This window comes from Prosopis cineraria, unplaced genomic scaffold, assembly GCF_029017545.1.
Source record: "Prosopis cineraria cultivar Desert tree isolate PC_DT_omini unplaced genomic scaffold, ASM2901754v1 PC5, whole genome shotgun sequence".
In the NCBI taxonomy this organism is placed as follows: Eukaryota; Viridiplantae; Streptophyta; class Magnoliopsida; order Fabales; family Fabaceae; genus Prosopis; species Prosopis cineraria.
In genome coordinates, this window is record NW_026555336.1 from 18,879,472 (window position 1) to 18,905,332 (window position 25,861).

Consider the following 25,861-nt stretch of genomic DNA (forward strand, 5'->3'; position numbering starts at 1 on the left):
TAAACCACCTTGGTATGTTTGTATGGATAACTATCTTGAATATGGTGTTTTGCCAAGTGATTGGTCTTGGTTTAGGGTGAATGAATTAAGAAGTAAAGCTATGTACTATGTTTGGGAACCACCTTTCATATGGCAGATTTGTAGTGACAAGTGCTTAGGAAATGTGTTAATGAATGTGATGGTCATTCCATACTTGAATTTTTTTTCATTCTTATGCATGTAGAGGACATTTTAGTGATAAAATAACATCCAAAAGATCTTAGATTGTGGCCATTCTTTGTTCCAAGATTTTTTTGAGTTTTGTAAGAATTGTATGAAATGCGTTAAATGCCTATACTTTTTGTGAAATATTTGATGTTTGGGGTATTGATTTTATGGGACATTTCCCTTCTTCATTTGAAAATAATTATATCTTGTTGTGTCTTGATTATGTTTCTAAATGGATTGAAGCTATACTTACTCATACTCATGATGCAAGAATTATTTAGAAATTTCTCAAATCTTTTATTTTTTTGTACGTATGGGATCCCTAAAGTATTGGTGAGTGATCAAGGCTCAAACTTTTATAATAAAGAGATGAAGACTCTCTCGGCTAAATATGGGGTTAAACACAAAGTGTCAACACCTTTCCACCCCCAAACCAATGGTCAAGCCAAAATCTCTAATAGGGAAGTAAAAGCAATTCTTTTAAAAGCTGTCAACACAAATAGGAAGGATTGGTCCTTGCACCTTGAGGATGGACTTTAGGCATATAGGACCTCATATAAGACACCTTTAAAGATGTCCCTTTTTGGCTAGTCTATGGGAAAGTATATCATCTTTCAGTTGAGCTTGAGTATAAGGCTTATTAGGCAATCAAGAAGCTCAACATGGATGAGGAACTTATGGCCAAGGAGAGGTTCCTTCAGATTCAAGAGTTAGATGAGATGAGACTTGATGCATATGAGAACTCAAGAATCTATAAGGAGAAAATAAAAATCATCCCTGATTAAATTGTTCTTAAAAAGGAATTCATGTTGGTGATCTAGTGTTTTTTTATCAAACAAGATTTATTCATAAGATAGCAAAACTCAAATCTAAATGGGAGGGTCCTTTCCTTCTAACAAAAAATTTTTCCTTGTGAAGTGGTTCAATTTCTTCATTAGCCTTCATCATCAAATTTACAAGTCAATAGGCATCTTTACAAGATCATCAAGAAAGCAAATGGAGCAAATGAAGAGAATAACAAATTCAAGCCACTGTGACAAGCTTTAAAGGTTGTATCTATCCTTATTTATTGCTTGATTTACTTGTACACATAGCACACAAGTGGATACACTTCTTGGTACATGCTTGTTGCTACTTTTCATACACTTGCAACACTTTTCTTACATGTATTTGTGCCTTTTTATAATCCTTGTTAAAGAATTAGTGTGCGAGAGGTACAATCAAGATCTTTAGTTTAGTAAATTTTTAGTTTTATTTTCTTTCCTTTTAGAAAATAAATTTTCCACTAGTTTTGGTAATTAGGTTTGGTCAAGTTTTCATTCTTAGGTTTAGAATTGTGTTTTAGAGTTATGAATTATGCATTTAGCTTATTGTGCCATAAGGTATCTAAAGCTGTGATTCAAAATCACAACTTTAGACCTCTCGACCAAGGTATACCAATTTCACTCAAAAATTTTTTTCTTGCACTTTTCATGCATTTATTTATGGAATTCGTTTCCTAGGACATAATTGAGCATACATGGAGGGCAATGCATAGTTTAAGTTTAGGGAAGAGTTATAAAAATTGATTTTCTTTTTGCTTTGTTTTGAAACTTATAAAAATTATGTTTTTATTTGTCTTGGAGAATTCAAAAAAAAAAATTGTTTTAGGATTTGGAATATAAACTTTTGAGATGATATTGCCCTAATTTTTGTACTTTGCGAAGCACATTTTCTTTTCGAGTGAGTGTGTTTAATTAGAAAAGCAAAATTAGCCAATATGGAAGGAGTCTCTAACTGATGAGAGATATGTATTTAGTTATTGCACCCTTTAGAACTTGTCTTTCCTCTCAATCAAGGCTACATCATTGCATTTGTTGTAGGAAAAATGATTTTAGCACTCATATAAAAAGCACAAGGCCTTTTAGCTAACCTTAATGTGATTAATTATCCCTTGTTAGCCAATTAGAGCCTTTCTTTTGTTTTCATTCATTTTTAAACACTATCCTTTTGTTTCATCATGGATTGCATGTACTCTTTTTATAGTATTCTTCAATGTCCTTAATTTTCCTTGGTTTAACTTAATAGATAAACTCATTCCTACATCTATTCCATCTTCTTATAGGAACAAGTCTTTCTTTTATGTGACTCTTGTCCTTTGAACCCAAGACACTTCATAGATTTTGTATGAGCAAAAATGAAAAAGATATATAGAAAAGAATGGCAAGAAAGAAATATATGAAGAAAAAGAGAAAAGAAAGAGCAAAAGAATGAAAAGAAAAAGGTTGCCAAAAGAAAAAATGAGAGAAGAAAAGAAAGGAAATGCAAAAACAAAGTTCAAGCAAGAAATACAAGTCATTTTACTATTTTGTTCCTCGTTCTTTTATATCCTTCTCATTCTCATTATTCACTTAAATTTATATCCATTTAGTTAAAGTTTGAAAAGTTTTAAACATTGTTGCATGTTCACATTATGGCCAATACATGGCTTTTTAAGCCAAAACCTTACCCCTTCACATGTAAATTCAAGTACATCCTTTCGATAATATGACATCTATAGTAAAGACCAATTGATTCATGAGAAAGTATGCAAATTAGTAGTGGAGAGGTCAATGAATTACAAGCCTATGGTAGGGTGCTTTGCTGATGTACACTGAGTGAAATGATATACCCTTTAAACACTTGAGTAGATTGAGAGCAAAAATGATATACTTGTGAGGCTTTATCTATGATTTTGTAGTTCTTTAATTAGGGCAGCAATGTCTCTTTTACTTGTATGAAAAGTTTCCTTGACTTGTGGTTTGATTTCCCTTAACATTTCACTTTCTGTTTTCTTTGTCTTTTCAATTTTTTTTTGGTATTTGTGAGTTAAGAGATACTCTTTTGATTTGATTTTACCCAAAGTGCAAAGGATAAGTTTGGGGAAATTTTAATAGGGCCTGATTTGTTACACACTTTTTTTAGACATGTAGGACCACATTTCATATTAAGAAACCTAAGAATGTGCATTTTTTGTGTTAAATTAGGATTTTGAGCCTTAGAAGAAAAGTTATGCATATTAGGAATTGAAGGACAAATCTGGAATCTTATGTTTACATTGGCATTAGATTCATTTGGCTCAAAATATTTGATCTTGAAAGTTGCATTTAGATCTAAGGTTAAGAAGTCAACAATTTGAGTTGACTTGTCAATATGGCAAGTTTGACCTAATTTGCATGCATGCATTGTAACCTCCTCTCATATATCCACACTATATAAGAGAAAATTACAGTGTTACCACTATCTCTTATCATTCTTTATAATAAATTTTATTTTCAAAAGCTTCAGTCGAAGACTTATTTTGTAAAATCAATTAAATGACAATACAATCAGAGAAAACATAGTGGAAATAATTCATGCACTCCTCAAATACATAGTGGACATAACGCACCAGCATTCCTATCTCAATTGCAAGCAATTAGCACATAAATAAAACTGAAACTTGGTACGTGTGCCGCGGTGGACGGTCAGTGTGCCATGGCATACTAACAGGTTTGGACATGATCTAACAGTCTAATTAAATTTTGGACACCCAGGTGCAAAAAGTCACTTTATCTAAAAATTTTGCACACTTAAGCGCTCAAATTGATCCCTTACTCTCATTAGACCACACTAAGCCTTGAACAAAGTACAAGAGGATCTAATACACTAGATTGACCACAATTAATCCCAATCATAGTCAAATATTGAAATTTGACCTTTGTACGGCCAATTTCCACAATTCACTAACTTAACATACTATACCATTTCTTGGCATTACTTAGCCCACTTGGCTATTTCTTAACTCATACATATGTAATCATATTCACAATATAATATTAGCCCCCAAATTACTCATTTCATCATAATTTATCCTTTGGTTTAAGATTCACCAACACAAACAACCAATTCATCATAAACATACTCAAATCAAAGCCCCTTTGTCTCAAACAACACTTATACACATAATCAGGCTTGATTTCACAAAAAGACAGTTCAATACATGCATGTAACCTTATGGCAACTCATATACACTTATATATACAATCTTTCACTTCAGTTCATTACACAACCTCAGAGTGTATGGCTTCTCAACTCAAGCTAGTCCAGACTCTCTTCCCTTGGCCTGATCACTTCCCAGTCTTGTAAACATGTAACAACGGGAGTGAGATAAAAATCTCAATAATAGAATAACTCACTCTTATTGACTATCACATGCAACAATATAAAAATAAACATAGTATACCATTAAAACCTCATTAAGTAGTATTTTCATCACATATCACATTTCATTTTTCATCTTTTCATCAATCCTAAAGGATTCTGTGTTATCTCAATATATTTCATCATATCACATAAAATACTAGCATGATCTCTACTAACCAAACCTCCAAATCACCACGACGTGAAACTATAGGCTCATCTCAGACTAATATATACTCTCATTAGTCTTGAGCTCACCTGTAGTGGTAGAATCATCCAGCTAAAGATGTTGTAATGCACAATACAGACTATGGTTTTCCCCAATACACACAATTGGGCGTCATTGACTCCAACACCGTATCTCAAAGATACTAAGGAGTCTCTCATCTCCAACACCGTACCTTAATAGGCACTAAAGAGAATTGTTTCCAATACCGTACCCTAATAAGGTACTAAGAAAACCCTGCCATATAGTCTTTATCATCTTTGATTACTCTCGAGTGAACTCCTACCACTTAGATCATGCTTTCTTGAACTACTTAAGGTTCCCATTTACCATATCACATTTTCTTGCACATTATATACAAATCATACTTTTCATTTCAAAACACACATTTCAATGCTTATTTGAACTAAAAGCCTTTTCACACACAACAATCATTCAATGCTATAAAACATGAAGAGTTCAAAACTATTTCATACATTACATAGTATACTAACATACAATTACAATGAATAGTTAAATAAAGGAAGTTATTTGGTTACCTCAACCTTTCTATTACTTAGGCTTTTCTTAAGCTTTCTTTCTCTATTCACGAGTCCAATATGCCAATCTAAACACATTTGGCACATTTTAGTTAATTGGTTTACTTTGACTAAAAACTCATTTTTAACACTTGGGGCTATATTCATCCATAAACTCTTTTTCATTTATCCATTTTAAGTTCATGACTACATAATTACTACTTTACACTACCTTAACCAGTCTTATTTCACTCAGATTAGATTTTTGCCCTAACTTTCTCTCTCTAAAGGCTAAAATTGAGCCTCTAGGTTTAAAGCTCTATCGTTTAGCTCTAAACCAGTCACAAAGCTCTAATTTAACTTTTGAGAACCTTTTTATTACTATTGGACAAGAATCAAACCCCTCAAATTCCACCAATTTAATTTCCCTATAACTCATTTTCAGAGAAATTTGTGTAGAATGGGAGGTAAGAGTTATATGTAGCTTACTTGGCAAGTTACTGATCCGAATCACCTTCCATCGCTCCAAAATTACTTAATCTAGCTCCTCAGCCCTTCTCCTCTCTCTATCTCGTGTGTTTCTCAAATTTTCTCCTTTGAAATTTCTGAAATTTCATGACTTATGAAGGCAAATTCTAGTCTATGTACCGCAGCGCAAGAGCATCATAAGCCATGGTGCGTGGCATAGTGAGATTTATTCTCACCACGCGCACTTGCTCAACCCAAAATGTACTTTTATCACCCATATCTGTCCATACAACGCACAAACAAGTCAAAATACCATTAATTATTTGAATCTCCAATCCCACTTTAATTTTCACTTAACCCTTGATTAATCTGTAAACTTAAGATTAAGAAATTCAGGATGTTACATTCATGGCCACCTTATATATCTCATGTGTATTTATGAACTTTAATATAGATTTTTAAAACTATATGTAAAAAGTTATTAGGGTTGGAATATTTTCATATTTTGGCATATGTGCTAACACTTTAGTCAAATTTTATGTTGTTGTCTTAAGTAACACTTTGCATGGAAGGGCCTTTTGGTTTAAGACTTGCATTTACACATGACAAGGCTTGGAGGATGAAACAGACCTGATTTGGAATCGTCAGGTATGATTTCCTAAGCTAAAAGAGGAGCAAACAATGTTTACTATATACTTGCAAACAATAAATCAATGTTGACATTAACTTGGCTTGCCTAGTACAAGATGGTTGCAAATTTAGTTAAGACGTTGAAGAGGGGGCATGAATTCATATGCTAAGTAAAGGAACACAAGAGCTTATGATGTTCATGCACATATAAGATTAGAAGAATTAGGAAGGGCAATATTGGAATTATCACCCTAATTAACTTGCAACTTATTATACCCTTCACCTTACATTTCTTAATTACCTTAATTAGTTTTGTGGCAACTTGCTAACCAAGTCACCCTTGGATTTTTAGCCAAGCTCTCTTTTACCAAGGTCCTTGATTTATTTTTTAGATTATCACATTCATTTGTTTAGTTTCATCTCTTTCAAGTTAGTCCAATTTCTCTCATTTCTCTCTCTACCATTTCATTCTCTCTCCTCCATACCTCTCATTTTAATTAACCAAATCACACCAAAATTACATCAATCAGTTGCACTCATTTTTCTCTCAAAAACCTAGAGTTCTTACAAGGCTCAAGTGTAAAAGTCTCTACTCAATCCGGACTTTACTATCCCAATCACACACCATTACAATACAACCATAATAACATATCAAAGTAAAAGCCCTTAATTCATTTTCAAAATATAAGATCCCGACATTATAAAATGTATTCAAATAAGAGGGCATGTGGTATAAAGCAACGTGCTTTATTCTTCTCTGTGCCATGCATCGCAGTGTGGCACACAATGCACCGCGGTGTATATGACAACAAATTTTGCTATCATAAGACAGTTCATAGGGCAAACTTCTACTATGCTCCATTTCCCCATTTGACATCCGATTAGAGTAATTCAAGGGCCAACACAAAGGATATAACATATTCTATCTAATGAGACTTTGGATTCGATCTAACAGTCCGATTTAAAATTAGACACTCAGGTGTAAAAGACTGCTTTTTCTTTCAAAACATGCACCCTAAATGCTCAATTCTCATCCTGCCTATTAGATCACTCCGAGACTATCTAAAAGGACTATAACACCTTATTAATGCAACAAATCATATATATTATATCAAATACTTATATTGACCTCTCAATGCCACATTACACATTTATGGACTTATATGAGGCATAACCTTATAACATATATATACATAAACTTGTTCCACTTTCAATCATCTAACTCTTATAGATGGGGTTATGTCTCACTATGCAGTTGAGAATCATAAATTTACTCTTCCAAATGGGCTTAGCCTCACCATTTGTGTCAAATTCTCATATATACACATAATTTTACGTTAAATTCATATCCATACAAGTGGAACAAGTTACATAATAACATACACTTGCTTGTTTGGCATCAAGACCTACCCACATACCCATCGCTGGGTACACTTGGCGAGATGTAACATCATATATACAAGAAATTTTTCAACCACAACACACACATATATATACACATTCACATATTTATTTCACATACACTTATGCATACTAGTTTGCAACTCAATCTCTAACAATGTATTATACATTCATTTACACAATGAGAGTTATACTATTACTAATTAAGGCTACCTTTTCCTCACTTCCTTTCCAGGTATTCTTGTGCTCTCTTCACCTACATACAAAGGTAATAGAATGAGACATATATCCCAGTGACTCAAATATAACCCAAATATCAGTTAGTAAGCAAAATCATAAACAAGAATAAAGTAGCACGTGTTTCAGTAAAAGTAGTATAACAAAAATATATAAGAATTCATACATATCCATCCATTATGCTCATGCTCATGCATTCTCAATTTCACCTAGTAGAGTAGGCTTTATGGTCAGACCAGGACTTTCAGTCTTACATAGAACAGGGCCTACCATACCTCTGTCTCAAACCAGGTATCCTTTACATGTATAGGTGGTCTCCTAGGTTCTTCTTGGTGGAGTCAAGTTTTACACTCAAGACCTTCAAGACTTCCTGGCCTTGCATAGAGGAGGACCACAACCCCTTGTTGGAAATTGTGCCTTAGAGCAAATTATTATACAATAAACATTGTTATTTAATGAATTTCTCTTTTGTTATTATATTAATTGCATGTTCACTATGATAACTATACCTTTGGACAAACTATAGTGATTGTCCTAAACATTTCTGGTTGATCATCTATGAGAGATCATAGATAAAACAAGACTAGTATGACTTTAATTAACTATGGAGATATAAATCAAAGTCATAGGCACTTGAAAGAGTGCAATGTGCTAGACCAACCCGTTATAAGAAAGTTGCATGGAATAGGTTATAAGCTTATCTCATATGTAACCATATCACTAAGCCCTTTGACTTGAGATCATCATAGATTCCTACATGATGACCACTGAACTTTAACCTAGTCAAAAGTCACCTTTGACGTGTATTATAAAGGCTATGATTGAGTTTAATGATATTCATGCAGAGAAATATGAGTGGTCAAGATGAAATTTATTCCCCATATTAAGTAAGAGATATTATTGGGCCTTTCAATGAGTAAGACTGAGAAAATGTATGGCTATACTAAAGTAAAAAAAAGGTTTTTCCATTGTTATGTTAGTCCACTTAGAGATTGAGAAAGTAATGGTTAGGTAAAGGAGAATGACAATTCTATATCTCACACTTGACTGAAACATCATGTGACAAAGAATGTGATATGGTTATATGATAGGTTGTATTGGATTATTAATCCCTATATGAATTGGGTAGTTGTAATGTCTTCTAAAGACCACTTGTAACTTGTGGGCTAATAGCGTAATTAGCCTACGACAACTTCATATAGGTCTACAGGGTCACACACAAGAACAGCCCAACTTAGGCTATAAGTCTAAATTTATTGAATCTGAAATATATCTAGATTCAATGAATGTAATATAGAATGAATGATTTTATATATATATATATATATTTGAATATTTATTTGACAAATTTATATATATATATATATTTGTATGAAATATAAAATTTAAAGTATAATTATATATATATATATTCAAAATATATATACACATGTATATATATGATCAATATACGCATATGATATATAAAATTCAAAATATATAATATAATATATATATATATATAATTTCAAAAAATATATATAAATATATGTGTATTTTCATGTATACAAATATATATATATATATATATAATATAATATAATATGTATATCTAATATATATTATATTATGTTATGTTATGTTATATTATGTTAGCGTTAAATTTAATTTTATGTGATGGATTAAATTTAATAATTGACATGATATGGAAGAATATCATATTAGTTCTATTTTTTGAATTTTTAAGATAAATTTAAATTAGATATTATATTACAGATTTTATTTATGAGATAAATTTAATCTCATATTTTTGTTGGCTTATTAAAGGAAATCAAAATCTAATCTATAAATAAGATAGAAAGGAGACGTGCTTTATGAGTTTATTTAGAGAGTTATAAAAGTTCTAATGGCCAAACATTTTAAGAACTATGAAATACCCTAGAGAAAGGAAAATCAATGTTTAAAGAAAACGGATGTTAGGAGTACTAGCACACTATTCGAGTTAGAGAGCTATTTGTGTCGGTAGAGGGAGCAGATCTATGTTGTTAGCTCTTGAGATTCAAACTTTTGAAGAGAACACACGTGGGAATTCAAAATTCAAAAGCTAACTTTTTCTATCCACCTTGACTTAAATGAGTTCATTTAGTCCACATCAGGATAAGGATTTACAATTTTAATCTTCTATTGTGCCTCCTTTCCAATACCCCTTACCTTAGTCTAGGGTATACTTGGGATTATGATCCTCAGTCTGTTGTGGTAGAGTCAAGCTCTATGTTCGAGACCTTCAGGATCTCCTAGGTCCTTCCTGGCAGAGTCAAGCTTTATACTCAAGGCCTTCAAAATGAGTAGGGCTGTAACCCCTACCCTAATCTAGGGTATACCTGTAAATGTAATGCACATGTCTGTACACATGGTTTTTTTTTCACATTCAATTCATACATTATTCACACACCCACATGTGTATTCCTTTCACAATATTGCTACGCTGTTAGTTCATAAATAACAATGCATACATTTATACAAAATACTTATAAATAATTTCACAAGGGAATAAGTAAAAGGATTACTCCAGTTACTTTTAACCTTACTATTAAATGTTATCAATCACATTAAGCTCCTAAGGGTGTAGATTCTCACAAGCAACATCACAAATTCCCAATCTACATAATATAGTATCCTTCAATCAATTCTCAACACTTAGTATAAGTAGTGATTCTGCTAAACTGAACACCTTACTTAAAAAATATTTCAATTAGAACCTTTCAAATCCACATAATCTATCATTTATAGTCATTGGCCCTATAGGCTACTTAAATGACCATAACAACCCTTAACTTATTTAACCGACCAATTTCTCAATTTACTTTGGCTATTTTAATCTTAAACTCTTAATGTTTAATTATTTAACTTTAGACTAGTCACAAAACTTTAGTTTCATATTCAAAAGTCCTTTTTAAACCTTTCCTTTAGATTCCAACACCTTAAAACTTCATGACTTGATTTCTTAATTGATCAAATTCAATGAAAATATGGTATAAATGAAGTATAACATTGTACAATACTTACCCGATAAGTCATTAGCCGAAGCAAACTCTTGATTGCTAGATAATTGATGCCTAATAGAGCCAAGCCTTCCTCACTCTTTAGATGATTCTTTCCTTCCTTTCCTTTCTGATTTCACAAGTTCTGACTTAGTCTTTAAGTAAAATTTGTGCAATGCACCATGGCACATGCAGCTTTTGCCACGACATGTGGCACAATCAGAAAACTCTTACTACTACTCATGTGTTATATCTTGGACTACCGTCCTACCATCTTATCCTATAACTACACGCAATCAACCGACATCACATATTAATCTAACACCTAAAACTATAATCAATTCACTAATTACTAATTTTCCCCTGATTAGCAACTAGTTTTCTTGGATTAAAACTCAAGATGTTACATCAAGCAAAGCTATCTTTGGGCAATTTTCATGGAGAATTTAGCCATGATCATGGAACTTTACCTTAGATTTCACTTGAAGAAGCAAGGCTAGGTTCTTGAAGGAGCTAGTATATGGAGGAAGTTTCCTTAAGTTTGTATTGCTTTCAAGCTAGTTTTAAGTTTTTCTCTCTACCTTTCTCTCTCTAGAATTACAAATTTGTATGACACTTTGATATTGAGATTTCAAGTGATGATTTATATGATTCTGCGATACTTGTTATAACTTGATAATGTTTTGTTGAGCATGGTAATTTCAACCTTATCTAGTTCTTTTCCATAATCTTAGTTTAGCTAGATGAGAATAACGTGTCTTCTAATAACATGTCTTCTTACTTGTCATAATCTTGCCAACTTGAATGCATGTGAATATCTTTGTTTTCATAATTTTGAGCATGTGGATTCCATTAGAACTTGCTCGACCTAATTGACTCTTGCTTGTAACACTTTGGTTATGCTTCTTGCTAGCTAGCATGGCTCACGCTAGTTCAAGATCTTGAATTAGGGTTAGTTAAGGTGTTTAGCTAAGTCTTAGATAATATAATTAAGTGATTAAAACTAAAGTAATAGAGTGGAAATTGAATTAGCTAGGTTGTAGTCCTTCAAGGATAGGTGGCTAATCCACATAGAAGTACCTAATTGTAATAAGTTTATACTCACCAATTTCACTCATTTTGGTAATTAGGTTGATTTTTTACTATAAAGTCCTGACTCAGTTCAGGCTTTACCATTTCATATTGCACAATCAACAAATCAAAATATAAGTGATAGCCCTTTTATTTGTTTTCAAATCACGAGATCCCAACTTCTTAAAACATATATTCAAATAATAGGGCTAGCGAAAGTGTAAATACATCTAAAAGACTCAAAATACTATAAATTCTTAACCCTGAAAAAGGGCTATGCGCTGCGATTTCTCTATGCCGTGGTGCGCCTGTCCAAAATTTCTACTGTCACTTAAATGATAAACTTTTGACATGCACCATTTTCACACCCGACGTTTGATTGGAGTGATTCAAGCGCCCACAAGAAGCTTATAACAGATACTAGCTAATAGAACAAGTTTGGACTCGATCTGACAGTCCAATCTAAAATTGGACACCTGGGTTTAGAAAGTCACTTTATCTTTCAAAACCTTACACCCTAAGTGCTCAATTCATATTCCTTGTCCCATTCGATCACTTTGGGTTCTTGACCTAGGTCTAAAAGGGACCACATACACTTCATTAGCACTACACATACAAAATATCACATTAATAGCTCATTTTGGCCTCTTAAAGCCACATTTCACCATTGTGGACTTATATGAGGAATACAAATATACAACACATATTCACATATATAACTAAACTTGTTCCACTTTCACCTTCCAGCTCTAACATATGAGGCTCCGCCTCACTATATGGTTGTGAATTATAAATGTACTCAATTCTTCCAAATGGGGCTCCACCTCACCATTTGTGTCAAGTTCTCACATAACAACACAAGCCACATTCAATTCACATACAACTCAGAATCAACACATAATCATCACATATTTACACTAGTGGAATAAGTTACTGCATAACACATACTTGCTTAATTTACATTTAAGCCTACTCATGTACCCTCCACTAGGGCATCCTCGGTACAATGTAACATCATATACATATATACAAGCAAGTTTCACAATATAATTTACTTTCTCATATTCACATACATTTATGCATCGTAGTTGGCAACTTAACTCTATCAACACTTTATTCATTCATTTACACTAATGGTAGTCATACCACTATAATCGAGGCTACTCTTTCCTCGCTTCCTTTCTCGACCTTCTCATGCTTTCTTCACCTATGTTCAAAAGTAACAGAGTGAGATACACATCCCAATAACTTAAAGGTAACCTTAATTACTGGTTTAGTAAGCAAAATCATAAACATGCGATAAAGTAGAATGTGTATTGATAAAACAATAACATATGCATATAAAAGAAGTCATTCTCATCAATCTCATTATGCTCATGCAATGCATTCCTAGTTCCCCTAGGTAAGGTAATCTCTATACCCAGACCAGGACTTCTAGTCATAAGGAATAAGGCCCACTATATCACTGCTCAGACCAACTTATTTTTCTTTATGTATGGATGGTCTCTTAGGTCCGTCGTGGTGAGTCAAGCTCTACTCTCTAGATCATCAAGACTTCCTAGCCTTATACAGGGTAGGACCATGACCTCCTACCCTAGTCTGGGGTAGCCTTATGGATCATTCAATATCCTAGGTCTTCATGGCAAAGTCAAGCTACGCTCTAGATTATTAGGATTCTTCTCCTAAGTCTGTCCCAGCAGAGTCAAGCTCTATACTCTGGATCATCATGACTTTCTGGACCTCTCTACGGTAGGGATGGCATTTCCCACTACCATAATCTAGGGTATATCTCGCGGATGTGATGCATGTCAATGCTCGTGCCACTTCAAATTCATTCCAATCAACATTCACATACCCACATGCATATACTTTCACAATGATGTTACTCTAGTTATATCAAAATACTTGCAAACAAATTCACAAATAACAAGTAAAAGGGTTACTCTAGTTACCTTTAACTCTTGATACTAATAGTTATCAATCACACTAAGCTCTTAAGGGCACAAATTCTCATGAGCAACTTCACAAGTACTCAATCTACATGACATGAGCAACTGTACTTCTAACGTCATATGGTGGAAATGAGCTTCAATTCTTGTGAAAGTAGGAGGGTTAGGATGAAATTAAGGAGAGGAGAAGAATGGTGTGAGTTTTGTGGAGGTTTGGTGGATGAAAATGAAAGTTAGGGTGCTAGAAAATGAAGAATAAAAGAGAGAAAATGAAGAGCACTATGAACAAGTGAGAGAAAATGAAGGAGATGAATAAAAACAAGTGTTGGATCTGAAAATAGGGTGAATAGACGTGCTCATAAGTGTTTCCCATCAGCTGAAGTCTAATTAAAAAAAATAAGAAAAGGAAATAAAAAGGAAATGGGAGCCTTGTCACACTTGTAAAGTGGCACCCTCCTATTGGTTTATAGATGATTCCAATGTGTACACAATTAATCCCATGCATCATTCACATTTTTAGCTGATCTAAACCACCAAATAGAAGCCCTTACACATTCAAACTATTATCCTTTAAATCCATGGACTTTTTACTTCATTTGCCCAATTGATGCACAAGTCACATGCTACTTATGTTACATAAATCACATAATTCAATTAAATAGCATGTGACATAATAAAACCTAATCAATTTATAGAATTAAATTCATAATTAGAAGGGAGAATTTATTAAAATAACCAAGTTCTAGGCTACATAAAATTATATAAAATTTTCACACAAAGACAACTTGAAAACTAGGTCAAACTAAGGCACTTAAGAAAGTGTTGACTTTTCTATTTAATTAATCCCAAACTAAAATAAATTTTAAAAATCTAATTTAACCACTCATCAACTGGACATAAAATTTACTTTCTTTCAATTTTTCTTGTACATTTTCTCAAAATTTTATTTTTTAGACTTAAATGCCCCTAATGCGCTAAACCTAGAAACTTGGGCAAAATTCCAAATCTAATGCAACGTGTGCACTTGAAGGTGACAAATTATCAATAAAAAAGTCCTAATTATAAATAAAAGTGGGTAATAAATGTGTTCTATCAGACTGCTATGGAGCTCTGAATTTTTAGCCTCACTAAACCTTTGCCTTAGCCAATCACTCCTCCAGACTGTGATCCTCTACCAAGCATCCTCTTGCCCGAGGATCTAAAACTACTAGTACTAGAACTACCTCTCTTGAATATACCTCCAGTCAGGTCTAATGGAGTGAAAAACTGCCTATAGCTATGTCTTCTCTTCTCAATATCTACTTCCCAACCTCATCTCGCAACTATACAAAGCCGGTTACAAGTTTCCTCATATAGAGCTTCTCCTAGCAAGACAATATGCCTTTTGTACTCAAGGTGAATCTTCTCAATCAGCCTCTTAGCTCTCCATTTACTATCATCCTTCTTGTGCAGATAAGTCACAAACTTGGAAAGCTTGTTAAATTTTCTCATAATGACTGCTCATCTAAGTTTCCCTACTAGAAAGCATAAAATTCAACTTCCTTCTCATCTCTGAATGTTGCGAGGAAGTGATAGTCAAAGAACCTCTCTTTAAATTACTCCCAACTGAGCCTACTACCACTTGAGAATCTCATCAAATGCCATCAATGCTTGGCATCCTTAATCAACTATACTGTGGCTTGATACCACTTTTTGCTTAGAGGAAACACATAGTAACTTTAAAAATTATCTCTATTCTCTCTATCCAGTTCTCCCACATTTCCTTCTCTCATACTGTTGTTGAAGGTCGGTGGATTCAACTGTGGAAAGTCCTCCAGATTCGATCCATGAGAATCTCTTGATCTTCCCTGCCGATAATTGGCCTACTCCTTGAAGCATGGGAGGTCGCTGGCCTACTAAGTTATATCTTAGATTCTATTCTCTCTTTAGCCTCAGGCCTTGCCTTGGCTCCTTGTGATCCCTATTACAATTCAGGGCATCACGGCTTGCTAAACTTCTCTAAATGTCTAGCATCACTTCCAACATGCGTGCCATAATACGGTCATTACCCTAAGGTTGTTTAGTGGTACCTGCACATCTTGGGCATGCTAAGCCTGTCTGTGTCGTGGAATTCTACCACGTCCTCTCATAGCTCTACAGTAGTACTACAGTAGCTTCACATACCTTTCTCCCCTCCTTTAGAGTAAAAGTAGAACAATTAGTAAACAAGTGTTAAAGCTGAAAAAGAGTAATGAATATATAAAATTTGCCAACTAATGCAATTCAATGCACGAAACAGATCAAAACTAAAGGAGATTGATACTAAAGTGTAAAGTCCCGACTCAATTTGGGCTTTACCATTCCACATCACACAATTAACAAATTAAAATTAGAGTAATGGCCCTTTATTTGTTTTAAAATCATGGGATCCTAACTTCTTAAAACATACATTCAAATAATAGGGCTAGCGAAAGCATAAACACATCCAAAAGACTCAAAATACCATAAATTCTCAACCCTAAAAAAGGGCCATGTGTCATGGCATGCAATACATGTATTGCGGCATGTGGCACAAAGCCACACACCTAATTTCTTTGTGTCATGCATTGCAGCATGATACAACATTTTTTGTAGCACAGCTATTCGAAACTTTAGCTGTCATTTATTAACAAAAATGATAACTTTCAACATGTGCCATTTACACATTCGACGTCCAATTTGAGTGATTCAACCACCCAAACAAAGCTTACAACATATACTAGCTAATGGAATAAGTTGGACTCGATCTGATTGTCTGATCTTAAATTAGACACCGAGGTGTAAAAAAGTCACTTTCTTTCAAAAACTTACATCTTAAGTGCTTAATTCACATTCCTTATCCTATTAGATCACTTCAGGCCTTGAATCAAGTCTAAAAGAACTATTTATACTAGATTAGCACTACACATACCAAATGTCACATCAATAGCCCATTTTGGCCTCTTAATGCCATATTTCACCATTGTGGACTTATATAAGGAATACAAATATGCAACACGTATTCATATATACAACTAGACTTATTCCACTTTCAAAACCTTCGACTCTTACATATGGGGCTACGTCTCACCATATAATCAAGAGTTATAAATGTACTCGACTCTTCTAAATGAGGCTTCGCCTCATCATTTGTGCCAAGTTCTCACCATTTGTGTCAAGTTCTCACATAACAACATAAGCCACTTTCAATTCACATATAAATCACAATCAACACATAATCATCACATATTTACACTAGTAGAACAAGTTATAGCACAACACATGCTTACTTATTTGCATTTAAGCCTACCAACCTACCCTCCACTAGGGCACCCTTAACACAATACAACATCATATACATATATATAAGAAAAGTCATTTTCTTTATGTATGGCTGGTCTCCTAAGTCCATAATGGGAGAGTCAAGCTCTATTCTCTGGATCATCAGAACTTCTTAGCCTTATACAGAGTAGGAGCACGACCCCTTACCCTAGTCTAGGGTAGTCTTGTGGATCATTCAATATCCTAGGTTCGTCATGGCAGAGTCAAGCTCTATGCTCTAGATCATCAAGACTCTTCTCCTAGGTTTGTCCTGACGAAGTCAAGCTTTACACTTTAGATCATCAAGACTTCTTGGACCTCTTCACGGTAAGGCCACATTTCCTTCTACCATAATCTAGGGTATATCTCTGGTGCGATGCATGTTAATACACGTACTACTTCAAATTCATTTCAATCAACACTCATACACCCACATACATATACTTTTATAATACTATTACTCTATCAATTCACCATACAGTACATGTAGTTATGTCAAAATAGTTGTAAATAAATTCACAAAGAAATAAGTAAAAGGGTTACTCTAGTTACCTTTAACCTTACTAATAAGGGTTACCAATTGCATTAAGCTCTTAGGGGCACAGATTTTCATAAGCAACTTCACAGGTGCTCAATTTATATAACACAGTGCCTTTCAGTCAATTCTCAATACTTTTCACAATCATTGATTCGACTAAACTATATCCCTTAATGCATAAAATAGTTCAATTGAACTTTTTGAATTCACTTATCTATTATTTATAGTCATTAGCCCTATAGGCTACTCAAACAACTATAATAACTTCCTAACACTCTCACTCCATAAATTTTATCCTTTTAACCTAACTTTTAGCTATTTAAGCCTAAATGCTCAAAGCACAACATTCAACTCTATACTAGTCACAAACCTTAGTTTTGTATTTGATATCTTGTCCTAAACCTTTCTTTTAGTTTACAACACCTCAAAATCTCATGATTCGATTTCTTAACTGATGAAATTCAATAAAAAAAGGGGTAGAATTGAAGCTTCAGATTACGCAATAGTTACCCAGCAAGTTATTAATCAAAGCAGACTCCCAAGCTCTAACTATGGCTTGCCCTAGCAGAGATGGGTTTCTCTTCCTCTCCAAATGCAGTTCCAACCCTTTCTCTTATGTTTTCACGAGCTATTCATATTAGCTTTAAGTGATTTATAGACAGTGCGTCACGTGGCACAGTGAGAAAATTCTCACTTGTGCTCACACATTTTGCCTTAGATCATCTTTCTGCCCTTCAATCCTATAATTCAACATCCAATCAACACAAATTATCAACTCAACATCCAAATCACAATCACATTACTAATTTACCCTAATTAGCAACTAGTTCCTAGGATTGAAATTCAGGATGTTATACTTACTTATTTTAAGTTCAAATGTATCCTAAACACTCCCTAATTTGAAGCACATCTCAATTAAGCTTGACCAATTAAGCCTTTTCATAGAGATCAACCTAGGATTATACTATAACTACATTAATGTAGCTTAGTACTATTTTGTTAGGATAACAACAACTCTAGTTAGATGGCATTCCTCCTCTTTTTTATTTCTAAAGTAGAATGGGAAATGGTAGTTGTAAAAAATCCTCTTGAGCTCTTCCCAAGTCAATGTGTACCATCTAATAGCCTGGTCATATCCCATTACTTATTTACTGCTTTAATTAACTGTTTTGTAACATCTTGAAGTCCTAGTCCAAAAACTAATTGCTATATAGGGGTAAATTAGTGGATTAATTAGATAATTGGAATTTTGCATGGTAACATTGACATTGTTTTCTTATTGGATAATTGATGAATAGGATTGAGTGGAAGAATTACAATACAGATTGAAGTATGGAAGTCACAATGAGAATTCACTCACTATGCCACTCACGACGCATGTCATAGAATTTTGACTTAAAAGTGCATGGATCAGCTTATGCTTTAGAGAGAAAAAAGGGAGGAAAATGTGAAGGAGGAAGAGGAAGAAGAGTTGTATGCTAGGATAAGGAATTTTAGAGCTTCGAGAGATATTTTTGACTTGTTGCTTATTGGGTAAGTTTCATGCTATCCTATACTCCTATTTTATTCTAATTTCTCTTGGTTTAAGTTATAAAGACATGAAATCAAGGGGTTTTAATGGGTTGATTTCTTACCCTTTGGTAATAAAAGATTTTTGGGAATTAAACTAAGATTTTGCGATTGGTATGGGAATTAATGGTTATGCTTTAAGGCTGTAGTCATATTTAGCCCTAAATTGATAAATCGAAAAGGGGTGAAAGTTGGTGTGAAGTATATTGAAGTTAATAGAAGTGATAGAAGGATTAAAGAGAAGAATTAGGATCTAAAATTGTAACATCTCAAAATTTTAAGACTTGGATTTATTTTAAAAATAAAATAAAATATCTATAATTATATTAAAATTTAGAATAATTTGATAGAGGTTTAGAGTTTGAATTTTCTCAACAAAAATTTAGTTTTATTTTATTTTTAACTATGAGAAAATTATCAAAGTTGACCTGGGCTTTTGTGCTGTAATAAAAATGTTGGGCCCTTTCTTGTAATTTTCCCTAAAGTGTTAGATCAGCAGTTTTAAGACCAAAATGAACACAGAAACAGAAATGAAAGGCAAGAAACGAACGCATGAAAGAGAGAGAGGGAAGAAGAGAGGAGAGTAGGCTTGGATCTAGGAGACTTTGCGATTGTTGCGAGCTCGGCTACACAATAAGTAAACTCCTTACTTCAATCCTTTTCCTTCCCTCTTGATTTTCTTCAATTTTTGGAAGAAGAAATTTTTGAATTTTGATCCCAAAGGCTTTATTCTTGTAAGCTTTAGTTTCTTTGGATCCTAAGAAGAATATTTTGAGTTTCTATATAGTGATCTAATGTTTTGAGTGGATAATTAGATGAAAAGAGGTGGTTTAGGCACAAATTAAACCCCGAGAGATTGGGTTTTACTCCTTAATGGTTTAAGCCTATTGATTTAGTTATAATTTTGCTATTTGAGCCCAATAAAATTTAAATTAAGGTTTAGTTTTCATTATAAGGGCTAATGGTGAAAGTTGGTGACACTAAGTGAAGGTTTTTAATTGATTAAAAATTATATGAATTGAAAATTAACCTAGTAATGGCTAATAAATGGTTTTGGTGGTTAAGTGATACTATATGAATGGTTGGTTTAGTATATGGACCATTAGCATGGATTATGACTCGTTGATCCAAGTTGTATGGTATGAGATATAGTCTTCATTAATGCTATTTGTTATGATAAGTGATGTGGATCACTTATATGTTGTAGGGAATTGTTGATAGAACTTATTGAGAAGTTAAGGAACAAGCCAAGTCCTATTTTATACAAGAGGAACTCTTTTGGTATCAAAGGGTTGAGGTAACAAGAGAGTTTATATTTCTTATTACTTTGTTTTAGCTATTTTTGAATAAATATTACTAGCTATCAGGCATTATATGTTTTAAAAGATTAAATGTACTTTACAAGGGGTTATGGGGTACTACTTTAATTAAAGTTCAAATTTGTTTTATAATTGTTTAACAACAATGTTTTTATGGAAACGAGATTTGTTTGCATGTATTGTAATCATAAAGAATAGAAGTTGCACTTAAAGAAGTGTAACTATGTAAGGTACCTTATATAGGCTAAGGAACTGTTTAAGAGAGATTTATAAATGTGATACTACCTTAGAGTGTTGAAGTAGTCAATACTCGGGAAAGGTAGACATGAGTAAAAGGCATGATCTCACTGGGAGTTCACCAATGAGAAGGTGTGGACTTTTGATATTCTATAGCACACTGCTAGTACTCAGTGTTGCCTTACATATTGTGGGCTCAATGCACTAAGGTGGTTAGTGTATTGAGTGTTCGACACCTCTCAATAGGGGAAGAAATCCAACATATGAAGTGTGAGTTTGGGTGCCTATGCCAAGGTAGCCCTCACATAGAGAGTAAGTCGGGCTAGTTCTAGGAAGGAGTTAGCTTCGACTGCTCAGGATTCACGTCGAAGGGGTATAGGCGATTCGGTGGATTAGATCATGCATTAGATTATGTTTTATGCATGTGGAGGTACAAGTAGGTATAAGGTTTACCTGTAAGTTAAAGAGTACCGAGGGCATTCTGTTGGTTATGAAAGGCTATACCAGCTTATGTCATGCATTCATGCATTTTAAATGGCTAAATTATATACTATGTTAAATTTATTATTCATTTATTTGATTATGGCTTGCTTTGTAATAATCAACATAAATTTCTCTGTTACTGAGACTGTGGTTGTCTTACCCCTTTCTTTTCAATATTTTCAAGTCCAGACGAAGGAACCAGTGGAGGACGGGGAAAGGAGCAGAGCTAGGGGTTGTTTGTGAATTATAAAGAATTGCAACCCCTTTCTTGTCACAATCCCAATACTAAAGGTATGAGCGGCACAGAATATGAGATAATATCACATTCACAAACCTTAATTAACTATAAATTAAGCTGAATTATCGATATATAGTTTATATATATAAAGTTTGTAAAGTCTTAAATATTTTGTAAAAATTTCAGCATAGTCTCCTTTATAATTTGAACCTCCCCAAATTCCTATAATAACAAAACCACCCAATCATTCCAGCAAAGGAAAATAGCTTCACACCAGTAGATTATATATTAATAAAATAAAACTAGGGCCTTACTACGGTATACGTGGAGCATTAAGTTACAATTTCATAATATAAAATATATTTACATCAAAAGTAATTAACACATACTTCTACGGTTTCAAAAAACAATTGTGTCCCTCAGTAATCAGCAGGAGATGCAAGGTTAATTTCAATATCTGAGAGCAAAGAAATTTTTTCTGGTGAGTAGCGTCTCGATTCATAGTTGAAGAAAATAATGAAAAGAAATCAATGAACCAATTATGAATTTACTAAAATAATCAATTAAAGATAATATAAACTAAGAATATATAAATACAAATGAAGTTATTAAAATTTCAAATTTTAAATTATTAAATTTCAACACATACTTAAACATCTTGGAATATATATATATATTACTCAATATAAAATCCACATTTAGTAAAAAATACAGCAATTTACTTCCTGAGATTAAATTTAAAAAAAAAAATAGTTTCAAAATCCCTTCTTTAGCGGGACTTCATCAGAATAATTAATAGGTGTGGACACACAGTCCATGAGGGTAAATAGCATATCTGGCATAGCAAGAAGCCACGAAAAAAACAGGCACAAGCACAAAGCTCACAAATAACAGGTGTGTATTATATCCACGAAACTACATCCTCCATTCCACATGTGTTGGCCCGCACACGGGGCTAGCACCTCCAACGCACCCTACTAGCTAGGTGTACCATGGCGCGCCAAGGGCTAACAAAACTGCCGTTAGCATCTAGTGTTTTGAACTCAGTCCCTCTAATTAAATCAAGCGTGCATGAGTTTGAAACATTCATTGAAAATCGTTCCTTTCAAATTATAATACTCAACTATCAATTTTTTTTCATTGTTCTCCATGCATGAATCATCGTATTAACAACTATCATATAAATTATAAAATTTAAAAAATAGAAATCTTTAGAATAAATAATCAGTTAATAACGTATCAAGTCTAAACATTTTTTTAACAATAACATAATTCTTAATGAAACTAAAGCAAATTCCATAATAAACCAATTAATATAAAAGTTAGGTAAGTAAAAAGAATTGCATAAATCATAAAAATAAAATTGACAAGAATATTTATACAACTTATAAAGAAATGCTATAAAAATTCAAATAAAGAAATTTTATAAATACTTTACAAGAAATTATTTGGGACACTACCCACTCATCTGAGAGTTTTTCAAGAATTCTAAAGCTTGCTTCTCTTATCTTTTCACTTTAATTCTAATGATGCCATTAATTCCTGACAAAAAATTATAATTCTAAAATCATTTATCAAGTAATTTTCCAATCACTTAGTGAGCATTTAAATTTACTCCGAATAATATTATAGACAATACTCTAATTAATTATGTTCCAAATGCACTTGAGTTAGTTAAACCATTTCACAAATCTCAATTCATTCTTGTACCTCCTTATGGCCCATTCTCAACTATAAACCATAATAAACCAATCAACCATTCTTATGTTTCCTTTAGACTTAATAAAATATTATACAAGTATCCTATGTAATCCTTTCTACTATTTTGGTATTTTTAAATTTCACTCAATAGATCAAGCCACTTCTCGCACATATATTCCTCCAAGCTATATTATACTAATTTAGTTACATTATTTCCATATATTTCTTCTCTCAAGCATTTCCATAAATATCTTGGCAGCACCCATACATGTTCACTACAAATTCAAATTCTCTTAGTACTAATTTCTCCTCATCCTTTAATTCTTAAGTCGAACTTGAACTCTAAGGAAATATTTGAATTAATACAGCTTCCCACGATAAATTCCTTTAAAAAAAATCAATTTTTTACTCTAAGGATACCAAATCCATCCATCGTTATCTTACTCTTGATTCTAAAATTTTCAATTTGAAATCAACTTGCCCTCCCCATTAAATGCACATGGTAACAAAGTGAAGAACAAGGGAAAAATTTTACAATCTCTACCTCTTAATTATACACACAAATCAACGAGGAAGGGGAAAATTTAAAGGTCCTCACCTCGATCAACCACCACAAGAAAAATTTAAAATTCCTTCAAACCATAACAACATCATGAACAAGGAAGAGGAAGGGTGAGTTCCACACTCTAGCCCATAAATGACGCCATGAAGAAGGAAGAAGCTTACATCGTTGAGAGACGAGAAGAAGAAAGGATCAATAGTGAAGTAGAGAAAAAAAAAGAAACAGGTTGGTGGGTAAGGCAAGATTCTAATGACGGCACTCTCTTAGTGGTGGACGCGATGGCAAGGAAGAAGAGAGCTGACTGTGGGATCGAAGGAGATGCGACAGGGAAGAGGAGAAAAGCTGTGAAGAACCAACATGATCCCTCCCTCTCTCATGCTATTTTATTTGAATGATTGAGAAGAGAAGGAAAAATCTGGACAAAATGGAAAATTGGGAAAATGACAAAAAGTGGCAAAACTTTTCTATTATTACATAAAAGACACAAGTACTTTGATAATTTTTCCAAACTTTAAAACAAATTAAAGCCAAACTTTTTCTCAATATGATTCAAACTCTAAACCTTCAAATAAGCTTCTAGCATTGATTCCAATAGGCCACTAATCTTCATTTATCATAGAACTAAATTAAATAAAATATCAGTTGAGATAAAAATTTGTGTAATTCAAAAATTAAGGTCATTGAATTTCTTTTGAGCAAATCTATTATAATGTATTTAGAATTAGGGTGCCAGTAGGATGTGATTATGTATATGTGTGTGAGTATGTGTGGATTATATGGCTTGTGTATGAATTTTTGTTTGCTTGTAGACTTGTGGCTAGGAAAATTGGCTATGGTGTGCGGTTTTGATGGATTTATTTAGTAGACCAAGTTTTCATTACAAGCAAATATTTATTTTGGTATATATATAATTCCACAAGCAAATGCAAAGTGGTTGCATTGCAAATGGTGTGCTACAGGTAAACATACACCTTGGATAGAAAGAGTGGGTGTGTAGGCCCCACAGAGATCTCTAAGCCAAGTGAAAATGTTTAACATATGTATTCATATGTGTATATGATATTTGGAATAGTTTTTGGCCACTCTTGTGTGATTTATGCATTTTAGGGGTTTAGGATCCATTTTGAAAAATGGCACCCGGGTGGTTAAATTTTGGTATAAAGGGTTTTTCTATCATTTAAATGTTCTATCAGGTGTTTTTAGTCCTATTTGACATGTCCAAAGTGTTCTTACAGGTTTGTGATCATTAGGATGAGATTTGGACAATTTTAAGAATGGTTTTTACCAAAAAAATTGCACTTTTGCATCCGGGTATCCAAATCTTAATCCGACCGTTGGATTTCTCTACAATTTGGGTCACAAGTAAAAATTTTTATAAGCTTCATGTGGGTTTTAGAATTATGTCGATTGGACATAGGACGGAGAAACAGTACACTCTAGAATTTGGTCCAGAGGAGCTGTCATGACAGCAATAGTGATGATGTTGCAACATGCTCAAAATTCAATCCATCCGTTAGATCTTTTCAAAATTTGGTATGTTAATAATACTTTTTAGAAGTGACATGTGGGTTTTGAAATCGCTCCGATTGAAGGTCATATGATGAAATGGTGCACTCTGAAAGTTAGTCCGGAGGTGCTGTCATGACAGCAAAAATGATCAAACTTGTAACATATCTAATTTTTAATCCAGACGTTGGATCTTTTTGAGATTTGGTACACTTATAGTACCCTTTAAATGTGATGTGTGAGCTTTAAAATCACTTCGATTAAAGGTCGAATGGTAGAACATCGCCTCCTGAAAATTGGCCTGGGAGGGCTATCATGACAGTATCTTTTTATCTCACTTTTGTCTAGCTTGCTTCCATGCACTATAGGTAGAACTTATCATTTTTTAAGGTTTTAAATATTTATTTTGTGATGCTATATCTGTTTAGTGATTTAAATGATTTATTTCTTAAGTTGGTTAGAG